The 20,899-nt window shown below is 42.2% G+C and overlaps 1 long non-coding RNA gene across 2 annotated transcripts in view; it reads right to left on the minus strand.

Annotated features, from left to right (window-relative positions):
* Positions 1 to 20,086, minus strand: part of LOC102147348 (uncharacterized) — a 117,741-nt gene extending 97,655 nt beyond the window's left edge. For both annotated transcript variants that reach the window (XR_011421580.1, XR_002810315.2), the window contains exon 1: positions 19,930 to 20,086. This is a non-coding gene — a long non-coding RNA (uncharacterized lncRNA). The remainder of the gene's footprint in view (positions 1 to 19,929) is intronic.
* Positions 20,087 to 20,899: the final 813 nt, after the last annotated feature.

Raw genomic sequence — 20,899 nt, forward strand, 5'->3', positions numbered from 1 at the left:
TTCTCAGGTGATGAAACTCAGCCTGTAGACCAGCTCTGTCCCTGAGAACTTTCCATGATGATGGAAATCTGCACCTTCCTGCCCAGTATAGTAGCCACAAGCCACATGTAGCTACTGAGCACGTGAAATGTGACTAGTGTGACTGAGGAATTGAATTTTTCAGTTTTAACTAATTGTAGTTTAAATTTAAAAAGCCATACGTGGCTAGTGGCTTCCATAGCGAATGGTGCAGTTGTAGATGTAGAGTGACGTACCCAAGTTAATTGCTTTAGTAAGCTTGACTCCTCTATTTATGGTAACAGATTGCGACAGGAAATCTTCCTGGGTTCCTTGAGTTAATCATCAACCGGATTTAAATGCTGGAAATTAAATTCTGTTGTGAAAACTTCTCAAGTATGAATTTGATAAGGGGAAAGGACCAAAAATAGTTGAAATGAACTTTCCCTTATGTCAGTTCAGTTTGAATTTGTTGGACAATGGGAGCATATTTATTCCATCACCTGAGTGAAGTTTTCCACTTAGGTTATGGGTAAAAGAATGAGCTTCTAAACCCAATAACGCAGGCAATTGCATAAGATGGCCTATTCGTTGAGGGGCATGGCCATAACTGTCCTTCACCTTCTGGGAGAAAAAACAGAATGAGAGTCTCTCTGGCAATTCACTCTGGTAACCACAAATTCCAGAAGGTTCTAGGCATCAAACAGAAATCTTTATGTGACAATATTCCTGCTTGTCAACACTGGTTGGGCCTGCGGAGGGGATGTAGGGAGAGCAGGAGAAGAACTACAGGAAGGCACGAGCTTTCATCGGTGAACTCCCATGCTTTGACGGGAAAGAGGAGTAAAGGGTTAGAGCAAGTCCCCAGGGAAAACATTTCACCTATTTTGGGGGTGTAAATATGGTCGTCTACTAATTTAAACAAATACTTCATCTTGTGATGTGATGAGGACCGTTGTCCCAGACTTTGTAATGCCTTAGATACTGCTGCTTTATTTGGACTCTGCCTACTAAGGAATTTTGGAAATGGTTGAGAAAATCTGCCAATGACAACATCCACACCTCCCACCCAACCATGACCTTCAGGAGGCCTGGGTTGCCCTGTTGCGTGAAGTTGAGGGATTCTCAGCCTGCCTTCAGATAGGTCCCTTCCTTCCTGGACAGATAGAAGGGTAGGTTAGCCGGGCAGGTGACCCTCACCTCCACCCCGGATTTAGTCAGAAACTTCATTTCATCATCATTATTAATAGCTGGGTGTGCTGATGTTTCCTGAAGAACATGATAACAGCCACACAGAATCAGAAGGAAACAAATCCATGAGTCAGCACTTTTCCCTCCTATTTGACAGTTGTGGAGAGGTTCCTGTCTGACCTAAGGATATCTGTGGGGCCTGGGACTCTTGCCCAATGTCTGCTTGAAGATCTCATATTGTGAGCAATAAGGGCACGCAGCCACTGGAATTCATAGGCATAGCAGACGGTCTGTGTGTGATGCCACTCTTTAGCCATCTAGCTACCTAAAGCTGACGAGCAGAACTGCCTCCTTAACTTAATTACAGGGCCATGTCTGTTTCCTGAATTCCAATTATTTTGCCAAAGAGAGGGAACCTAATGTTTACTGAGAATTGTGTTTGAGGTCTCTCCACACATCTCAGATTAGCCTCTTTATCTCCCTGTGAGATCAGAAATATTAACCTAGGTTAGAGATGGGGAAGCTGAGGTTCAGAAAGGGTAAGTAATTAGCCCAAGATCACAAAGCTAATTAGAGGGAGAGTCAAAATTCAAACCCTGACCCATCAGTCTTCTAGTTCCAAACTGCCACTTCAGGCAGCATGATCTAAATGGAAACAGAGTGTCCACTGTTATAGACTGAACTCTGTCCCCCAAGATTCATATGTTAAAGCCCTAGCCCCCAATGTGACTGTCCTTGGAGATACAGCCTTTTGGGAGGTCAGTAAGATTAAATGAGGTCATAAGGGTGGGCCCTAATCCAATAGGACTGATGTTCTTATAAGAAGAGGAAGAGACACCAGAGATCTCTCCCTCTCCATGCGCACAGAGAAGAAGCCATGTGAAGATATAAAGAGAAGAGAAGACAGTCATCCACAAGCGAGGAAGAAAGTCTCACCAGAAATCAACCCTTTGGGCACCTTGATCTCAGACTTTTAGCCTCCAGAACTGTGAGAAAATACATGTCTGTTCTTTAAGCCACCCAGTCTATGGTACTTTGTTATGGCAGCCCTAGCAGACTAATACAACCAGCTTGGGGCCTTGAAGACTTTATCTTCAAAACTCCTCATGTAACACTCAGAAAAACACCACGCCCTAAATCCACATCCCACAACTTCTTATCACTTCCTTATCACTTACCTGCATCTCCAGCAGGATCAGGACTAGGGTGAGATGGGTGAGGCACTTTTCCAGGGCACAAAAAACACAGTAATCTCCCAGGTACACCCCAAAACTCAGCAATTAAGATAAATAACACTTCAATGAAATATTTTTTAAAATCAAAATTAATGCAAAAAATCCATGAGCTTTGGCTACTTTGCAGTTTTGCCCACAACTAGCCATGGTTGAGAGCTTTTTCTCCATGACTTTATCATGTAAGTGGAATTCCTGTGAATGAACCCCAAACTCCATACTTGGGATAAAGGAACTATCCTTTTTCCCCATGACAGATTATTATAAGCTGTTAATAAGAAACAACAAGTTTAGGCTAAGTGCTGGCTGTGTTACAGATTTTGTCATGAGTGCAGAGTGTTCAATAATGAACACAGGAGATGAAGTCAGCCACATGGAGATGGCAGTCTGCAGAGGGACAGAAACAAGTAAAGGACAGTAACAGTCGACAGTGCTCAGGCTCCAAGTGAGCACATGCAAAGGAGAGTGGACCATGGAAGCAGGCAGAAGACACCTAAGCCTGACTGAGGGCTTCAGGAAAAGGTGTCATGGGGAAAGTGTCATCTCCATTTACCAAATGCCAGAGGCAGGGAAATATGGCTCCAAGCAGAGGAGAAATGTGTGTAAATCCTCAGAGAGGCTGCTGTTTACTGAGTACTTACCATTAGTTGACAAACCACAAGCATCATGGCATTGAAAGCTTGTGACATCCTCTAAGATAGGTGTACTACTTTCTTGCACATCCCCATCTAACCCATCACCAAATTCTGTTGGTTCCACCTTCAAAATAAAGAATCCAACCACCTCTTGACAAATTCATTTCCACCCCCAAGTCTGAGACTCCTAATTGGTCTGCTGGCTTCCTCCTTCGCCTTCTTCAGTCATTTCTCAATTCCAATGCCAGAGCCATCTTTCTGAACCATAAATGTGATTATGCTACTTCTCTGGCCCAAACCTTCCAATTGCTTCTCATTCTCACTCACAGTAAAGTCCAAGAAGTCAAGTAACCTGCCCTGCAAAACCCTCTTCCTGTTAGCTCTCTCACCTCATCTCTTTATAACAACTCTATAATTGACTGACTTTGTTTACTGTTTGTATTCTCCACCAACTGCCCAAACAACCACCAAAAAAACCTGTTGATGAAGTCAAGTTAAGTTTATTAGATTTACTGCAGTAAGGGAGGAGACCATCTTGACAGAATCTTACTAATATTTAAAAATGAGAAGTTCGAGCAGGCAATTTGTAGGGGTTTAGGGCTTGGGCTAGGTGATGTTAAGAATGATCTCGCAAGGTGGGGAATGGATCAGAATCGGACAATTTATGACATATTAGCTTGGGATTGGTAGGAAAATTGAGGTCAGGGTCTTGTAGGGCTTGTTAAATAAACTATTAGTCTTGATTGACAAGCCTTATTTCTTACTATTGTGTAACACGTGACCGAGAATTCTTTCTGCTTCAGTTCTCACCCCACTAGAAAGTGAGCTCCAGGGGGGAATGGGTTTATTTTCCTGTTTTGTTAACTTGTATCCCATCACAGAGACGAATGCATGTAAGTTCAGAGTAGGCATCAATAAATGTTTGTTGTATGAAGGAATGAATGTTGTTATTCTGATTTTTAAAATAAGGAAACTGAAACGCAAATAACTTCCCTTGGTTACATAGCTAGATAGCAAGACAACTGAGATTTGAACACAGGGCTATTTGATTCTAAAGCCAAACCCTTTCTCCTGTGCCACCCTGCTAATGATAATTAATGTTAATTGAGGCTCTGTGTTAAGTGCTTTTAATATAGTTTATAATTTAACTCAATAACTCCACAATGCAGGTACCATCATTATTCCTCTTTTAAGGATGAGGAAACTGAGGCTTACAGAAATTAAGTTACCCAAGTTCAAAAAGTTCACAAATGTAGACATGTTTCTCAAAGTTAGGTTACTGTGACTCAAAATACTATGCAATAGCCAAAAGGTGAAAACAATCCAAATGCTCATCAATGGACGAGTGGATAAGCAAAATGTGGTATACACATACAATGCAATATTATTCAGCCTTAAAAAGGAAGGAAATTCTGACACATGCTACAACATGAATGAACCTTGAGGACATTATGCTAAGGAAATAAGCCAGTCACAACAGGACAAATACATATGATTCCACTTATATGAGGTACCTAAGAGTAGTCAAATTCCTAGAGACATAGAATAGAGTTGTGGTTGCCAAGGGCTTGGAGAAGAGGGGGACGAGGAACTATTGTTTAATGGATAAAAATTTCAGTTTTGCAAAACTATGCTAAAAAACTGTATGCCAAAAAATTGAATAACCTAAATGAAATAGACAAATTCCTAAAAACATGTAATCTACTAAAACTGACTCATGAAGAAATAGAAAATCTGAATAGACCTACTAAGGAGATTGCATCAGTAATCAACACCCCTGCTCCCTCCCAAAAAAGTTGAGGACTTGACGGCTTTACTGGTGAATTCTACCAAACATTCAAAGAAGAATCAACACCACTTCTTCTCAAACTCTTCCAAAACCTTGAAGAAGAGGGAACACTTCTTAAACATTCTATGATGCCAGTATTACCCTGACACTGAAGCCAAAGACACTACAAAAAATGAAAACTATAGATTAGTATCCTTTGTTAATATAGAGTCAAAAATCCTCAACAAAATATTAGCAAACTGAATTCAGCAGCGTATTAAAAGAATTATACAACATGACCCAGGAGACCTATTTCCAGAATGCAAGGGTGCTTCAACATACAAAAACCAGTCAATGCAATGCACTACATTAATAGAATGGAGGAAAAACTCACATGATCAACTCAACTCAAGCAGAAAAAACATTTTACAGAAATTCAACAATCTTTCATAATAAAACATTCAATAAACTAGGAATATAGGGAAACCTCTTCAACACGATAAAGGCCATACATTAAAAAGAACTCAGCTAATATCATACTCAAAAAAACTCTTGTATATACGGCCAATTGATTTTCAACAGGGGGTGCTAAGACCATTCAATGGGGAAAAGACAATATGAAAGCTTTCTCTCTAGGATCAGTAAGAAGACAAGGATGCCTTCATTCACCACTTCTATTCAACATAGCATTAGAAGTTCCATCCAGAGCAATTAGGCAAGAAAAAGAAATAAAAGGCATCCAAGTTGGAAATGAAAAAGTAAAATTATCACTGTTTGCAAATGACATGATCTTATATGTAGAAAACCCTATAGCATACACACACACACACAAACACAAATTGTTAGAGCTAATAAATAAGTACAGAAATGTTTCAGGATACAACATCAATATACAAAAATCAGTTCCATTTCTATACACTAGCAATAAGCAATTTGAAAATGAAATTAATAAAAATATTCCATTTACAATAGCACCAAAAAGAATAAATTAGTTAGGAATAGATTTAACCAAGGAGGCAAAAGACTTGTATGTCAAAAACTACAAAACATTATTGAAAGAAACTAAAGAAGATATAAGTAAATGGAAAGATATCTTGTGTTCATGGTCGGAAGACTTAATATTGGTAAAAAGACAATACTGCCCAAAGGGATCCACAGATTCAATAAAATTCCTATGAAAATATCATCGGTGTGTTTTGCAGAAACAGGAAAAAAAATTCATCCTAAAATTTATATGGAATCTCAAGGGACCCTGAATAACCAAAGCAATCTTGAAAAAAAGAGAACAAAATTGGAGGATTCACATTTCCTGATTTCTAAACTTACTGCAAATCTACAGTATTCAAAACAATATTGTACTGGCATAAGGAAAGACATATAGACAAATGGAAAGGAATAGAGAGCATACAAATAAACTTTCAGGTATATGGTCAAATCCCAAATAAAGGATCCTCAATAAGAGTGCCAAGATCCCTCAATAGGGAAAGGACATTCTCTTCAACAAATGGTGCTGGGAAAACTGGATATCCACATGCAAAATACTGAAGTCAGATCCTTATTTACACCATATACAAAAATAAATTCAAAATAGGTCAAAGACTTAAACCTGAGATATATTTCTAAAACTCTTAGAAGAAAACAAAATGGAAAAGCAACAAAAGAAATAAGTAGATAAATTGGATTTCATCAAAATTAAAAACTTTTGTGTATCAAAGGATACTATCAAGAAAGTGAAACAACAACCTAAAGAATGAGAGAAAATTTTTACAAATCATATACCTAATAAGGGTCTACTCTCTAGACTATATAAAGAACTACTCCAATCCAATGATAAAAAGACAAACCAATGAAAAAATTGTTTTTAAAAATGCCAACTCATAGAACAGATTGATGGTTGCCAGAGGCAGGGAGTGGGGAGTAGCAAAACAGATGGAGGTGGCCAAAAGGTACAAACTTCCAGTTCTAAGAAATAAGTCCTGGGGATATAATATACAGCATAATGACTATAATTAACAACACTCTATTGTATATTTAAAAGTTGCTAAGCGAGTAGATCTTAAAAGTTATTATCACAAGAAAAAAAATTTGTAACCAAGTATGGCAATAGATGTTAACTAAGCTTATTGTGGTAATCATTTCACAATATGTACCTATATCAAATCATTATTTGTACACCTAAAACTAATATGATGTTATATGTCAATTTTTAAAAAATGAGCAAAGGACTTGAATATATATTGCTCCAAAGAAGATATATAAGTGACAAGGCCATGAAGATGACGACCAACATTATTAGTTATTAGGGAAACGCAAATCAAACTCACAATGAGAGTATCCAGAGTATATGAAGAACTCCTACAACTCAGCAAGAAAAAAACCAAACAACCCAGTTCAAAAGTGGGCACTTCTTGAAAAAGATATACAAATGGCCAATAAGCACAATAGTCATTAGGGAAATGCAAATCAAACCTACAATGAGATACCATCTCATACCGATTAGGACGGCTACCATTAAAAAACCAGAAAACAGCGCGTTGGCAAGAATGTGAAGAAACTGGAACTCTTCATGCATTTCTATGGGGAATGTAAAATGGTGCAGCCATTGTGGAAAACAGTTTGACAGCTCCTCAGAAAGTTAAACACAGAATTACCATGTGATCCAGTAATTCTACTTCTAGGTATTTACTCAGAAAGAACTGAAAGCAGGGACTCAAACAGATACTTGCACACCAACGTTCATAGCAGGATTATTCATAATAGCCAAAAGGTGGAAACAATCCAAGTGTCTATCAACTGATGAATGGATTTTTTACAACGTGTTGTATGCATACAATGGAATATTATTCAGCCTTAAAAAGCAATGAAATTATGATACATCCTACAACATGGATGAAACTTGAAAACATATGTGAAAAAAGCCAGACATAAAAGGACAAATATTGTGTGATTCCACTTACATGAGGTACCAGAATAGGCAAATTCATAGAGACAGAAAGTAGAACAGCGGTTGCTAGAGGCTGGGGTAAGTGGAGAGCAATGGGGAGTTAGTGTTTAATGGACACAGAGTTTCTGTTTGGGATGATGAATAAGTTCTGGAAATGGATAGTGGTAATGGTTGCACAATGATGTGAATGTATTTAATGCTACTGAATCGTATACTCGAAAGTAGTTGAAATGGTAAATTTTATGTTATGTATATTTTACCCAATAAAATAAAATTTAAAAGACCCTAAGATCTTTCGGTCTTCAGCAGAGGTTCTTTCTACATTCCTCCTGAGCCAACTGTAGATCATCACTCAGTGGGTTCCAACACTTTAGTCTTTTATTAATGTCATTCTAGCCCCAAAATAAAAATCCTCCTGCAATCATCAGCCGTCAATGAGCCTATTCATGCAATGAGAAATAAAGGTGATGAAAAATAAAGAGAAACACAGAAACAGAGTAAGAGGTAATATCGACAAACACAGGTGAACAGGTCGTGCTGGCTGAAGAAAGACCTTCTGCTACTTTGGAAAGTTTAGGGAAACTGTGTTAAAAACTCATTAAGAGTCAGGGGTTTTAATTTTTTTAAATTATGAGAGAATAAAGTCCTTTTATGCATATTAATTCATTCCTTCCCTCTCTCGAACTCATGATGTATGGAATACTTAACAGTCATTTACTACTCATAATACTCACATAAGAACTGTGAAGAGTCTGAGAGTTTAGCCTGAGATTCCTGAGTGAGGGACAAAAAAACTGATTACTCCCCATATAGCAAGAGCAGCATGAGCATCAGCATATGGGCATCAGTTCTTGCCCCTGAGCCCCGTGGGGTGGATGCAGATGAGCTCAGGTGGGTATCTGCACACATAGCAAGTTGCGTTACAGTACAGAAGAGACCCCTGAGCTTAGGAAACCTAAATATTTTATAATGAGCAGTAAGCATGCCTGCCCTCTGCTCCAGAGGGAGACACTATTTCTATCGTCCAAGAGGTATTTGCTATATAAATATCCTGGGGAAAAGATAGTCTGGACCATAAGGCAGTCAGTACTTCTGCTAGCAAGATTTTCAAGAACTGAAGAGATCCATGGAGAATTATTTTCCCACAAGATCCACACTTCATTTCTGCACCAGCTTGGTTTCTGGTAAGTTTTCCCATAAGTATGCCACTCTGTGATCTACCTCAATTTATCTGACCAACAGACGCAGGGACCAGACCCACTCAATTTGTCTCCTATGGCATCTAGTTAAGGCTAGTACTCATAGGACTCCAAGCAGCAGGATAAGGCCAGCCTGCGGTATTGACCTCAACCATGTCCCTCAGGGTCCTGGATCCAACAAACTGAACAAATTTCACAAACCATCAGGGTCTATCTTAGGAATCCAAGTGTTTTTCTCTTTAACTTTCTGTATTGATCTTTTAACTTGGCCCAAGGAACTAATTCAGGTACAGAAGGAAGAAGTCTAGGCAATTCTATCAACCATAACAAGCTTGGCCAATGAGTTTAGACTGTCCCAGCGGCTTTCAGAGACGAAGTTATATCATTGATCGTTTCAGCTAAAATCAGGGGCAGATTCCACACCATCTTTTCTAATTGAACACTTTCCACTATAGGAAAAACTACTTGGAGTGTACACACAAATAACAAGCCAGTTATCCTTCCACAATACTCCCTTGAGAACCAAGGGTAGCATCTTTGGGAGAGATCTCCACAGTCATCTGAGGGCTACATGATCTTTTGGTGGTATTTCCTTAAATACTCAAAGGTCTCCTATGACCATCCCTAGGGTCAAGTTCTCACGTTTTCACGAGGAAGGAAAATCAACACCTGGCTTCCAGACTAGAAGTACAAAGCTGAGAGTGTGCACAGTGCCCCTGCAAAGAAAGTTTACAATTGTTGAGACCATTCAAATGAGACCTACATCATTGGGATGAAGTGAAAAGATTGACGATGACATGGCCTTTCGGCCAGCCAGTATGTCTAAAAGTCCCAGTTCAGTTTGTATAACTGAATACAGTCCTTGTTTTTAGAATGACTGCCTGAAGGACTGTCCATCCAACCTGTCCTCTTTGTACACAGCACCAGCAGAGCAGTATTCATTTACCCCACAGAATGATGGGAGTGATGGCTATGGGAATTGGGATGGGGAAGACATCCAGTGGTGCCAACAGGTGTTTTGCACGGGAGGGCCCACCTCTGTGGTTTCCAATAGATTCCTCAGTCACATTAAGGTAAATGATGATCAAATCATGGTGAGAGTCATATGGAGGAGGATGCCAGACCCAGCAGTCTTAAATTTAAGTCACGTGCAACAGTGTGAAGGAGCTGCATCAGGGTGTTTTCCTAATTGAGAAAGCCTCCAGAGAGTTAACATTAATATCATGCCCTCCCTCATACCTCCTGAGGGCTAAGGTGTTCCCTCCCCAGGTGCCAGGGTTATTGTTCTCCCTCTACCACCGCAAAACTGGTGTGGTCCATTCCAATACCTATAACTTCACCTTTTGTCCAAATATGCCCCTACTCACGCCAAAACCTTTCTCTGGAAGGGTCAAGTATAAGAGGGACAAGGGCACTTTCATAAAATGTACACAGAACACTTGTATCAGTCTGCTGGGGCTGCCAAAACAAGATACCACAGACTGGAGGGCTTATACAACAGACATTTATATTTTCACAGTTCTGGAGGCTGGGAAGTCCAAGATCGAAGTGCCAGGGTTAGTTTCTGGTGAGGTCTCTCTCCCTGGCTTGCAGATAGTCACCTTCTTAATGTGTCTTTACATGGCCTTTCCTCTGTGCTTGTGCAGAGACAGCGGGAGAGATCACTGGTGTCTGTCCCTCGTCTTATAAGGACACCAGTCCTATTGAATTAGAGCCCACTTTTATCACCTCATTTAACCTTAATTATCTCCCTGAAGGCCCTATTTCCAAATATAGTCAAATTGGAGGCTAGGACTTCAACATATGAATTTGCTGGAGTGGGGGGCACAGTGCATCCATAACAACACTTATTCCCCAACTTTGGCCTGTGTGGGCCACCGTCAGAGGACTTGACAAGCAGCCTATTCAACCATGTGATCACTATCTTTATGATCTAGGGCCATGTTAATCCAACAAGAGAATCCAGACGGCTGAACTAGAATTAAATTTGAATTCCCTAGGCCTCCCTTTCAGCCAAGACACCACCCAGGGGGTGTACCACCAGGCCAGCCTGGAACTGCTATTAGCTGAAAGAAAGGAGTATCATGCCCAGTTATCCTAACAGCAGAATCAAAAATTTTCAAAATAGGTCTATATCACTATGGGGAGACAATTCCCCAGGGTGTCTCTCTACACATCTTATGAGCAAAGGCACTGGCTCTCTTTGTTCTAGACTCTTTTTTTCCAGAATGTTTGTCTAGCATACAGCCTTGGGGGATAAAGGTAACGTCTTCCTCCAGAGCAAAGGGCAGCCACGTTACCTTTCCAGTGTAACAATGTTTCCCTCTAGGGCAAAGTTGAGGCAGGTTCATTGACCATTATTAAAAATTTGGGCTTCTTAAACTTGAGGTTCCTTTCTTGTACACAACTCACTGCACGTACAGATTTCACCTGCCCTTCATCATTACCCTATGGGAACTGGGCTTGGAGAACTCTGACTACTGCTATTGCCATGAGTAGCACAGTCCTTTGTCTCTGACCCAGGAGTCTCATGTCTTCTGCCTATATTACTGAAATGACAGAAGGCTAACCTGTTAGTCTGCAAGTAGGATAAACCCTTCACAGTTCTTGATGTCCACCCTCATCTCTTCCCTCCTGATCATTACCCAGGAAGAAGCCAAGAGAAAACAATTCCTTTCTGGGGACTGCAAAATAATTCAGTGACTAAACTGTCTTACCAAGGTGTGTCGACCAGGAAAAGGTGAGGAAGCAGGGTTATAAATTTTTTTCTAGTGGATTTTTGAGTAGGCTGTTTCAGTACACAACAACACAGGATGCCTGTCAATGGTAGAGAGCACAGAAGCTCCATCAAATACTTGACTGGCAGCATACTGTTGAGTGCCTTTTGCAATAAAAGGCTCACCATTGTCAGAATGCAAATGGTCCAGAAAGCCAAACACAGGACATGGATCAGTTTCACAGGCCACAATGTTCTGTCGGGGGTTGGCTGATCAGACTAGAACAACAATGTAACCTAAAAAAGCATCAAGAGCAGTAAGGCACCACCAACAGCCCTGAGAGGGGTTAAGAGTCCAGTGTGGTCCATCAGCCAGGAGCAGACAAGGGCAGTGTCCCACATGACATGTTCTCCCACTTTGTTAAAGGAGGAAGTTTGGACACTTGAAGGAGGGAAGACTACAGAGTAGTTCTGGAAAAGTTTCAGCAAAGCTGAAGTTCTAGGGCCCAGGAGTCTCAGAGCCAAAGTAACCTGTCAGAGGCATCCCAGGACCAGGCCTTAGACTCTCTCGTGTGCTCAGCCATTCGCTGGGAGCTACCAGGGGCAACGTGTCCTCTGCATGAATATAGAGATGGATAGCAGAGCTCAGTAAACAGAGTTGTGTCCAGCCACACTCTCTGCAGGTAGAAAACCTAAGAGGTGTGTTTTCATGGACACCACAACCAGCTATGGTTAACAAAAAAGATTCCATAGTAAGTCACATTACAATAAAAAAGGGACTAAGACTCTAAAATAGAAAAAATGGAATAGCAAAAACACGAATGCATATTCTACATATGTGTGTATGTTTTTATGTATGTATATATGAACACTGTAAACATATAATTGGAAAGAACTACACAGAGAGTCACATATAGTGTCAATTGTAACATATAAATATTTACACTTTAAAAAGACTCTATGAGGAACTAAAAACCATCTTTAGAGCTCCGGAGAGAAAGGCATACTAATACATATGTAAGTTTTTCAATGTGACAGACCGCCTTTTTCTTTTCTCAGTAACCAAACACAGCCTGAGTGATTTCATTTGGTCTTTTCTGCTTAGGGGACCCAGACAAGGAGGAGGAAGGAGTATGGAACCGCTGCCCCTCCCCTTCTCACAGCCCAGCTGGAAAAGGCCTCCCCTTGGCTGCCTGGGGCCAGGATCTGATGAGGGGCAGAAAAAGGGAGCATGGGCTGCAGCAGGCCTAGAGAGTGCAGCTACATCACAGCGTCTTATCACCTACCTACCTACACGCCAACTGCACTTTAAAGATTTGAGATATAACTCATATATCATGAAATTCACCCATGTAAAGTACACAACTCGATGGTTTTGGTGTTTACACAGAGATGTGCCGCCATCACCATGACCTGAGTTTAGGACAGTCACATTACCCCAAATATCAAAACCCATTAGCAGTCATTCCTCCAACTGCCCCTTACCACTCCCATCACTAGAAAACCACTCATCTACCTTCTGTCTCCATAAATTTACCTATTCTGGACATTCCATATGAATGGAATCAGACAATACGTGGTCTTTTGTGCCTGGCTTCTTTCCTTTAGCACAGTGTTTTCAAGGTTCATCCACAGTGTAGCAAGTATCAGTACATCATTCTGCTTTATGGTAGGATAATATTCCATCGCATACCACATTTGGATACACTACATTTTGTTTAGCCATTCATTAATTAATGGGCTTTTGGGTTATTTTCATGTTTTGGCTATTATGGACAATGCTGCTGTGAACATTTACGTACAAGCTATATGTGGACATATGTTTTCAATTTTCTTGGGCATATACATAGGAGTGGAATTGTTGGCTCATATGGTAGCTCTCTGCTTCATGTTTTGAGGAACTGCCAAACTGCTTTCCACATCAGCTGCACCAGTTTACATTCCCATCACCAACATATGAGGGCTCCAATTTCTCCCTATCTTGGCTAACACTTGTTATTGTTGTATTTTTGATTATAGTCATCTTGGTGGATTTGAAGAGGTATTTCTTGGGGGTTTTTTTTTTTATGCTTTTTGGTTAGGAAGACTGGCTCTGAGCTAACACCTGTTGCCAATCTTCCTCTTTTTATTTTCCCTCCCCAAAGCCCCAGTACACAGTTGTATATCCTAGTTGTAAGTCATTCTAGTTCTTCTATGTGGCATGCTGCCACAGCATGGCTTGATGAGTGGTGTGTAGGTCTATTCCCAGGATCTGAACCAGCGAACCCCAGGACACTGAAGCAAAGTGTGTGAACTTAGCCACTATGCCACTGGGCCGGTCCCTCTTTGTGGTTTTTATTTGCATTTCCCTAGTGGCTAATGATGTTGAGCATCTTTTCATGTGCTTATTGGCCATTTGTACATCTTCTTTGGAGAAATGTCTACTTAAATCCTTTGCCCATTTTTTTAATTGGGTTGTCTTTTTGTTGTTGATTTGTAAAAGTTCTTTATATATTCTGGATACCAGTTTCTTATCAGATACGTGATTTGTAAATATTTTCTTCCATTTTGTGGGCTCCCTGTTCACTTTCCTAATATATCATTTGTAGCACAAAAAGTTTAAATTTTGATACAGTCAAATTTATCTATTTTTTTCTTTGGTTGTTCATGGTTTTGGGGTCATATCTAAATAACCATTGACTGATCCAAGGTAACAGAGACTTACTGTTTTCTTCTAAAAATTTAATTGCTTTAGCTCTTAGATTTAGACCTATGATCTATTTTGAGTTAATTCTGTGTATAATATAAGGAAGGGGTTTGTTTCACTTATTTGCATGTGAATATTCACTTCCTCCAGGAGCATTTATTGAGAAGACTGTTCTTACTCCATTGAACTCTATGTCAATTTTAAGCAAAAATTATTTTGTTTCTTTACGACCACAATCTGACAGGAGGACAATCAGGCTCATTAATTGAGTCTTCTCAAATTCTAGAATTTCTAGTACTTGATATTTTGTGAGACAAACCTCCAAACACATTTGTTAACTAAACAAACACAAGAACCATACTTAACCTCCCTGAACTACCTAAGAACCTGAACCACTTCTGTTTGCTATAAATACTCAGTGCTGTGAAGGAGGCTGCTGGTTTCTATTGAAACTCGATCCCAGAGTATTTGTCTGGGAAGCTGGGGGACTGATTTTCCTGTTTTACCCATGACCTCTCCCAATAAATGCATTTATTAATTTCCATGAATTGTTGCGGCTGGTGGGAGGTGTGTAACTGCCGCCAGTTGTATGGCTAGAAAACGCAGGCTGCCGACAGAAGGCCACAAAGACTATTGAATCACTCCTTCTCAACTTCATCACTGCCTTGGCCCTATGAATTTATGCCTCTCCTTGGCCTTCCATCTTCTGCCGAGAGAATAATGGGGATATTGAAGTGCTCTTCAGGCTAATCCCATTGCAGCAGTTCAAAAACACCAAATGAGATTTTGGACTTCAAGGTGGACCAACTCAAGCAAGCTAGTTGGCACACAGAAGACACTCAAAACGTATCAGTAGAGAACATTGAAGATTGAATGCAAAGCCTACATTTGTTCCACGGGATTCTGGAGAAAACAGCTGTTAAAGAAGTCTTCAAAGAGCCCAAAACAACCTTAAATGAAGATTCAGAATTATTTCAGAGAAGTCAACTCTAATTCAGCCTGTACTGTTCTTTGAGGCTGGTGTTGCTAATGCTAATTCTTATGCCACAGTCAGAGCCATGGATAGTCCAGGAAAAGGATGCTTGCACTGCATCATTCACAAGTTCTGGGCATGACCCAGACACACGGTATAGGCTCCTCACCCATCCGTGCAACAGATGCGTCTGCTCCTCCCCTAGGTAGGGACATGGAAAGGCTTCGGATCCCGGGGTCTTAAATCTTGAAGAGCCTTTAGAGATTCATGACCCTCCCTTCTTTACAGATGAGATAACTAAGGTCCAGAGAATTAAGGGATTTTGTCACACAAGGAATTGAGGTTGATGGAGAAATATCTGTAAAGCGAGTGAGGCATTTTAGTGTTCTGAGTTGAAATCACTGATCTAAGACAGTTGTTCATTCAAAATCTGATGCTTCAAACATGCCACTGTCTTACTCAAACTTTTAAGCTGAGATTTTGATAATTAACATCAAGTGTAGGTAAAAGTGGGGCATGGGGTGGGGGCAGTTAACTACAGCTTCAAAGAAACCAAATCTAAATATAATTCCCCACCACCTTGTTGGGATACAAAAGACATCCTCTAGTACCTTTTTCTCCGCATTAAATGCACTACAATGAGAGGTCAGTTGACCTTTGTTCCCTGGATTATTCTGACATTGTTCAAAGAGCCTCCCAGTTTGCACTTCTCAGGGGCCAGGTGCGAGGCCGCCCCTGAACACTGGTCCCCAGACCTTACTGTCAAATTCAGCAATTATTTTCTCTCTCTCTGCAGCTGCACTCAGAAGACTGCTTTTGTGGACCACCAGGAATTTCCTGTGATAGAATATCAGAAAGCTACTGGTGACTCGGAGGAGGTGACTTCACAGGGCAAAAGTTCCCTTTCTACAATAAACATTCTCAGTGTGGCCGTGTAGGAGACTTCCTACACAGACCCCACACCTATGAGCCACTTGTCATCTTGACACCAAATAGCCAGAGAAAGAAACAGAACCATTTGTAAGAGATTATCTTTTTTTTAAGTGAATTTGCCTATAGTTTCTGACTATGTGAACATCACCATGAAAACCAATGAAAAAAATCTTACCCAGAAAAGATTTTAAGAGAACACAGGCATTTTATAAAGCAAACAGACAAGCCAGTTCATAGCTCCTAGGCGAGGGATGGAGGTTGTCAAATAACTATAAAGGCGCTTCAGTATCTTGAAGGGACATGAGCAGGACCTTGCTGCCTGGCACACCCACCCGCCTCGTGCCCCCACGGGAGGCCGGGGAGCATCAGGGGCATAACCATCGCCATAGTGCGGGAGCCTTTACTTCTCCAACAGCCATTCCAAACGTTACCGCTCAGAAAAGACTCACTAAAGAAAAAGGCCACAACTGCTAGGTGATCAGCAGTCGGAGGCGGTGCACACCTGAGACACGTCTGATGCTCTACATGCCAGAGGAGAGAGTGGTCCAAGGGCAGAGGGCAGCCAGCACACCGGGCAGGCGCCTCCCCAATGTGCCACTGACGGCCGCTGCCACTCCAAGCAAAACTGCTTTGACGTTTCCTCTTCTTTCAAATACTACACTGACTCCTTATCTCATCCTTGTATCTTAATGGCATAACGGATACTCATCCACAAAATCTCACTCCAGAACCTGCTAGTATCATCATGCGTAAATAAGAAAAACTACGATGGATTAACTGGCTTGCTAGTGTGATAGACAATGAATCTATCAAAAGCTGAAGCTGAGCTTCAAACTTTTTGAGGATCTTTATAATAATCCATATTTTTAGCAGGGACTCTTGCCGACACACTGGCTGCCCCGTCCACCTAGTTTACAGCTTTGACCTCCCAACTTTCATGTGTTCCATTGGTCAGTGTTTCCCATTCACATGATTAGGCTCCTCAGGTGGCTAATAAGCTCCTCTCCTTTTCATAAAATAGGACCTCATGGTTTGCTTAGGCTCCAGTTTTCCTAGGGGTGCTCTCTCCCTCCCTCACACAAGCATGCGTGCACATACACATACACACACACACTCTCACACACACACACGACACTGCAAGCAGCTAGAGTTCTTACCAGGCTTTCTGTTAAAAGGTGACAGCAGCTGGGTTGAATTGCAGGTGGAGCCGGCAGCTGTCCTCGCACGTGTCCTCAAATTCCTGTCCTGTGCATCCCCCAAACCCTATCTCCCCCAAGGGTCAAGCAGAAGGCCAGTATGACAAGCAGCAAACACAGACTTCTACCATCTTTAGTATAGCCCCAGTATCTTCATGGGGCTCCACAGGGGTTCTCCTAAAGAGCTTCACCCATCTCCTTGTTTCCTGTTTCCATATGAATTGAAATTACAGGCAGGATTTTGTAGCAAAATGTTGCCACCTCTTATACCTTTTCTGAGGCAAAATAGTTTGCTTTTGAAGTCACTTCCACTGTTTCCATCTGAGGATTTGACAGCAGCTCCTTTCTACACCACAAGTGTGGGTGACCCAGGCTGCCCCCTCCATGCCTGGGCACTCTGGTCAAGCCTGTCCTTGTTTGCAGTGGGGCACTTTGGCCCAACGACGGTGATTCCAGGGCATGGTCTAGGAAAAGGAACCAGCAGGTACCACACATGACAGGATTTCAGATTCTATCCTTCTCCTAACAGCACATTAAATCTTCAGAGACGTCTTAGCAACCCATCCCTCCACCCAGTAACCAGCCCCATGACTTTCCCACCCCAGGCAGAGCTCTGTCTCTGGTGGAGCCCCCAGGCATACTGCAAGATTTGGGGTAAGGATGAAGAGGCATACCAGTCTCCCCGCTTCTCAGAAGCTACTTAAGCCCCTCTCAGCAGCAGCTTTGTCCTGAAACACAAGCTTACTCCTCCCGTCCTGCAGCAGCGGTGGCTCCACTCCTGAGCTGCCGCTCCATTTCTCATTACTCGCTCCTTCTCCTTTCCCAGGATGCCTGGGTTCAACCTTGACTTTCATCCATTGTTTAGCTTCCACCTGGTCAATCTCCTCAACCATGGCTGCACCATTGCAAAGTAACATTTACAAACACATTTGTTTAGGCTTAATAAACTGGCACCGACTTCTTCTCTATAGAATATTCAGGAAGGATATATACAATGGGACCCAGACAGAGACCAGAACTGAAGGATGGAACTAGCACCCGGGAGTGAGGTAATCCGGATCTTGGCGCAGACAGCCCCACCAAGCTGTGACACAGAACAAGGGACATCTTCTTGCCAGACCTCAGCTTGCTTCCTCTAGTGTAAACTAACAGTATATAATCAGAGGCGCTCTGTGGCCCTGAGGCTCTAAAATCTCAACTAAGTAAGATGGTGCCTGAGCGCTTACCTAGAACCAGGCATTACACAGCTCAGATCCCTGTCCCCGTGAACTTAGCATAATGGGGAAGGCAGATATCAAACAAATAATCATAAACAATAAATGTAGCAGTGTCTGAATTACTACAGAGGAAAACTCAGAGTGCGCTAAAGGCAGATAATCCAGTCTGGGTACTGTGAGCGCATAAATGTTTGCAACTGCCCAGCGGCACTCACTGCATTAAGGAAACGGTGTCAACGTAGACATGACGGCACCAACAGCAAACACGTGAGTTGAGTTTCACTGGGAAATCTGGAAGGTCCAATGCCGTCACCAACACTGCAGAACTTGAAGAGAAAAAGACAAAGCAAAGGAGCCCATTTAGGCCCCAGAGCTCACCCCCCACGCCACAGGGCTCAGCCCTCCTCAACAAACGGAAGACCTCACGAGCGCACAGTTACTTCCTGGAGAGATCTCCTGCACCCATCATTCACCGGCGTGTTCATCGGCAAAAGACACTGACCCTGGCTGATTCAAGCAGAGACTGTGCATTGAACTCAAACTATCGGGGAAGCCTGGAGAACTGGGTTCAGAAAACGGGCAGGATCAAAGGCAAGCCAGGCAGGAGGAGGCCACGCAGGAGGAGGCCAGCCAGAAGCCAGCGCAGAGCCCAACCGAGGTGGGTAATGAGCACACACCTGGGTAGTCAGAGTACAGGCCCTGGAGGCAGCCTGTTTTGTTCACATCCTATCACCAACTAGCTGTGCAACCTTGAACAAGTTGTTTAACCTCTCTGTGCCTCCATTCCTCACCTGTAAAATCAACCTAAATAGGGCCATATTTCAACAAGTCTAAAATGTGTCAATTGTAAGATGTACTGCTATTTTTATAAGCCACTAAGAAAAAACACTGCCAATTGCTCTATGACACAGTACTGTCTCATCGCTTCAATTTTCTATTTTCTAAGAAATCCTTATTAAATCGATTTAGAGTCAGGTTTTTATCATTTCAATCTTATACATACAAGAAGGAAAATATGAATGTAAATTTGGATACTTCCAGATCTTTCTCTATTCAGAGCCCAACTTTCCGGAATCTCTCGTTGGCCTGGTCAATGATGTCCCCTTGTCTCCACAACCCGGCTGCTATTCTCTGGCCCATCATGGCCACCTCAAAGACGGCTCCACCCTTTTCTCCTGGTCTTGCGTCGAGACTCGGAGACCCCTTCTCCAAGTTTTGGTGCTGCTGCTTTCCGGACCTTACCAGAGGTGTCACGAAGCTTTCAGAGCACAGCCACAGCCCTTCCAAATATTCCTCGAGGGTTTTTTTTTTTTTTTCTGCCAGCCGGTGGGCATCCCCTTATGCCACCAGGAAAACAACTGTTTGCGCAGGTGGGACGATGAGCGCCCCGCGCAGGCGCGGGCGGAAGGCTCACTCACGCCGCGCAGGCGCAGGCTGAGCACGGCGTCTCAGAACCGCCGAGGCATCCCTTCCCATGAGCCAAGGCTCGCTGTGAGGCTGAGTTCCTTTACAGAAGAGCTTAGACCTAGGCCTCTACAGCGTCAGCACTCAATAAATGTCAGTTATTTCTTGCTTTTAAGATATACTTGTAGCAAATTATGAGTGTTTTATAAAAATGCGCCTTTTAATCTCAGTTTTGGAGATCGAGCAGGGCGCCTGGAAGACAAGGTAAAATGAGCGAATGCACTTTACCATTTGCATGCTTTCACAAGAAATTTGTGATGGGGGAAGTTGTCTATCAGGAGAGGGATGAATCAGTGAAGTGGTTTTTCTTTAGTTTCCCCTGAGACCTGCTCTGCTCCCAGTGACAGTGAATACACTAACCACGGAGCTAGGGTTCAGACCAGGTCAGAGTCGCAGCAAGTGAGGGACATTCCTTATGGTTCAGTGCAGGTGTCTAAGTAACTTTTGTTTTCTTATTTTTTCCGTGTCTCATTATTTAACTAGGCCGGTTATTATGTAGTGTGCTTGGAAAGCCCAAACAGCCTCATTGGTTGTTTTTTGTATTGTGATAGACTTGCAACACTACTTCTCTTTCTGACGGTGACACCTAACACACCCCCCGCACCCTGAGAGCTTGCTGGGAGATGCAAAAGGTTCTCGCTGTGGAGGAGCTGTTGGAATAGGGAGTGGAGCCAGGACCAGGACACCCTCTCCACTTCTGATGGCCTGAGTAATTACAGGGCAGGCAGGAGGCAGCGTGGCTCAGCTG

The sequence above is a fragment of the Equus caballus genome, chromosome 9, assembly GCF_041296265.1.
Source record: "Equus caballus isolate H_3958 breed thoroughbred chromosome 9, TB-T2T, whole genome shotgun sequence".
Taxonomy (NCBI): Eukaryota; Metazoa; Chordata; class Mammalia; order Perissodactyla; family Equidae; genus Equus; species Equus caballus.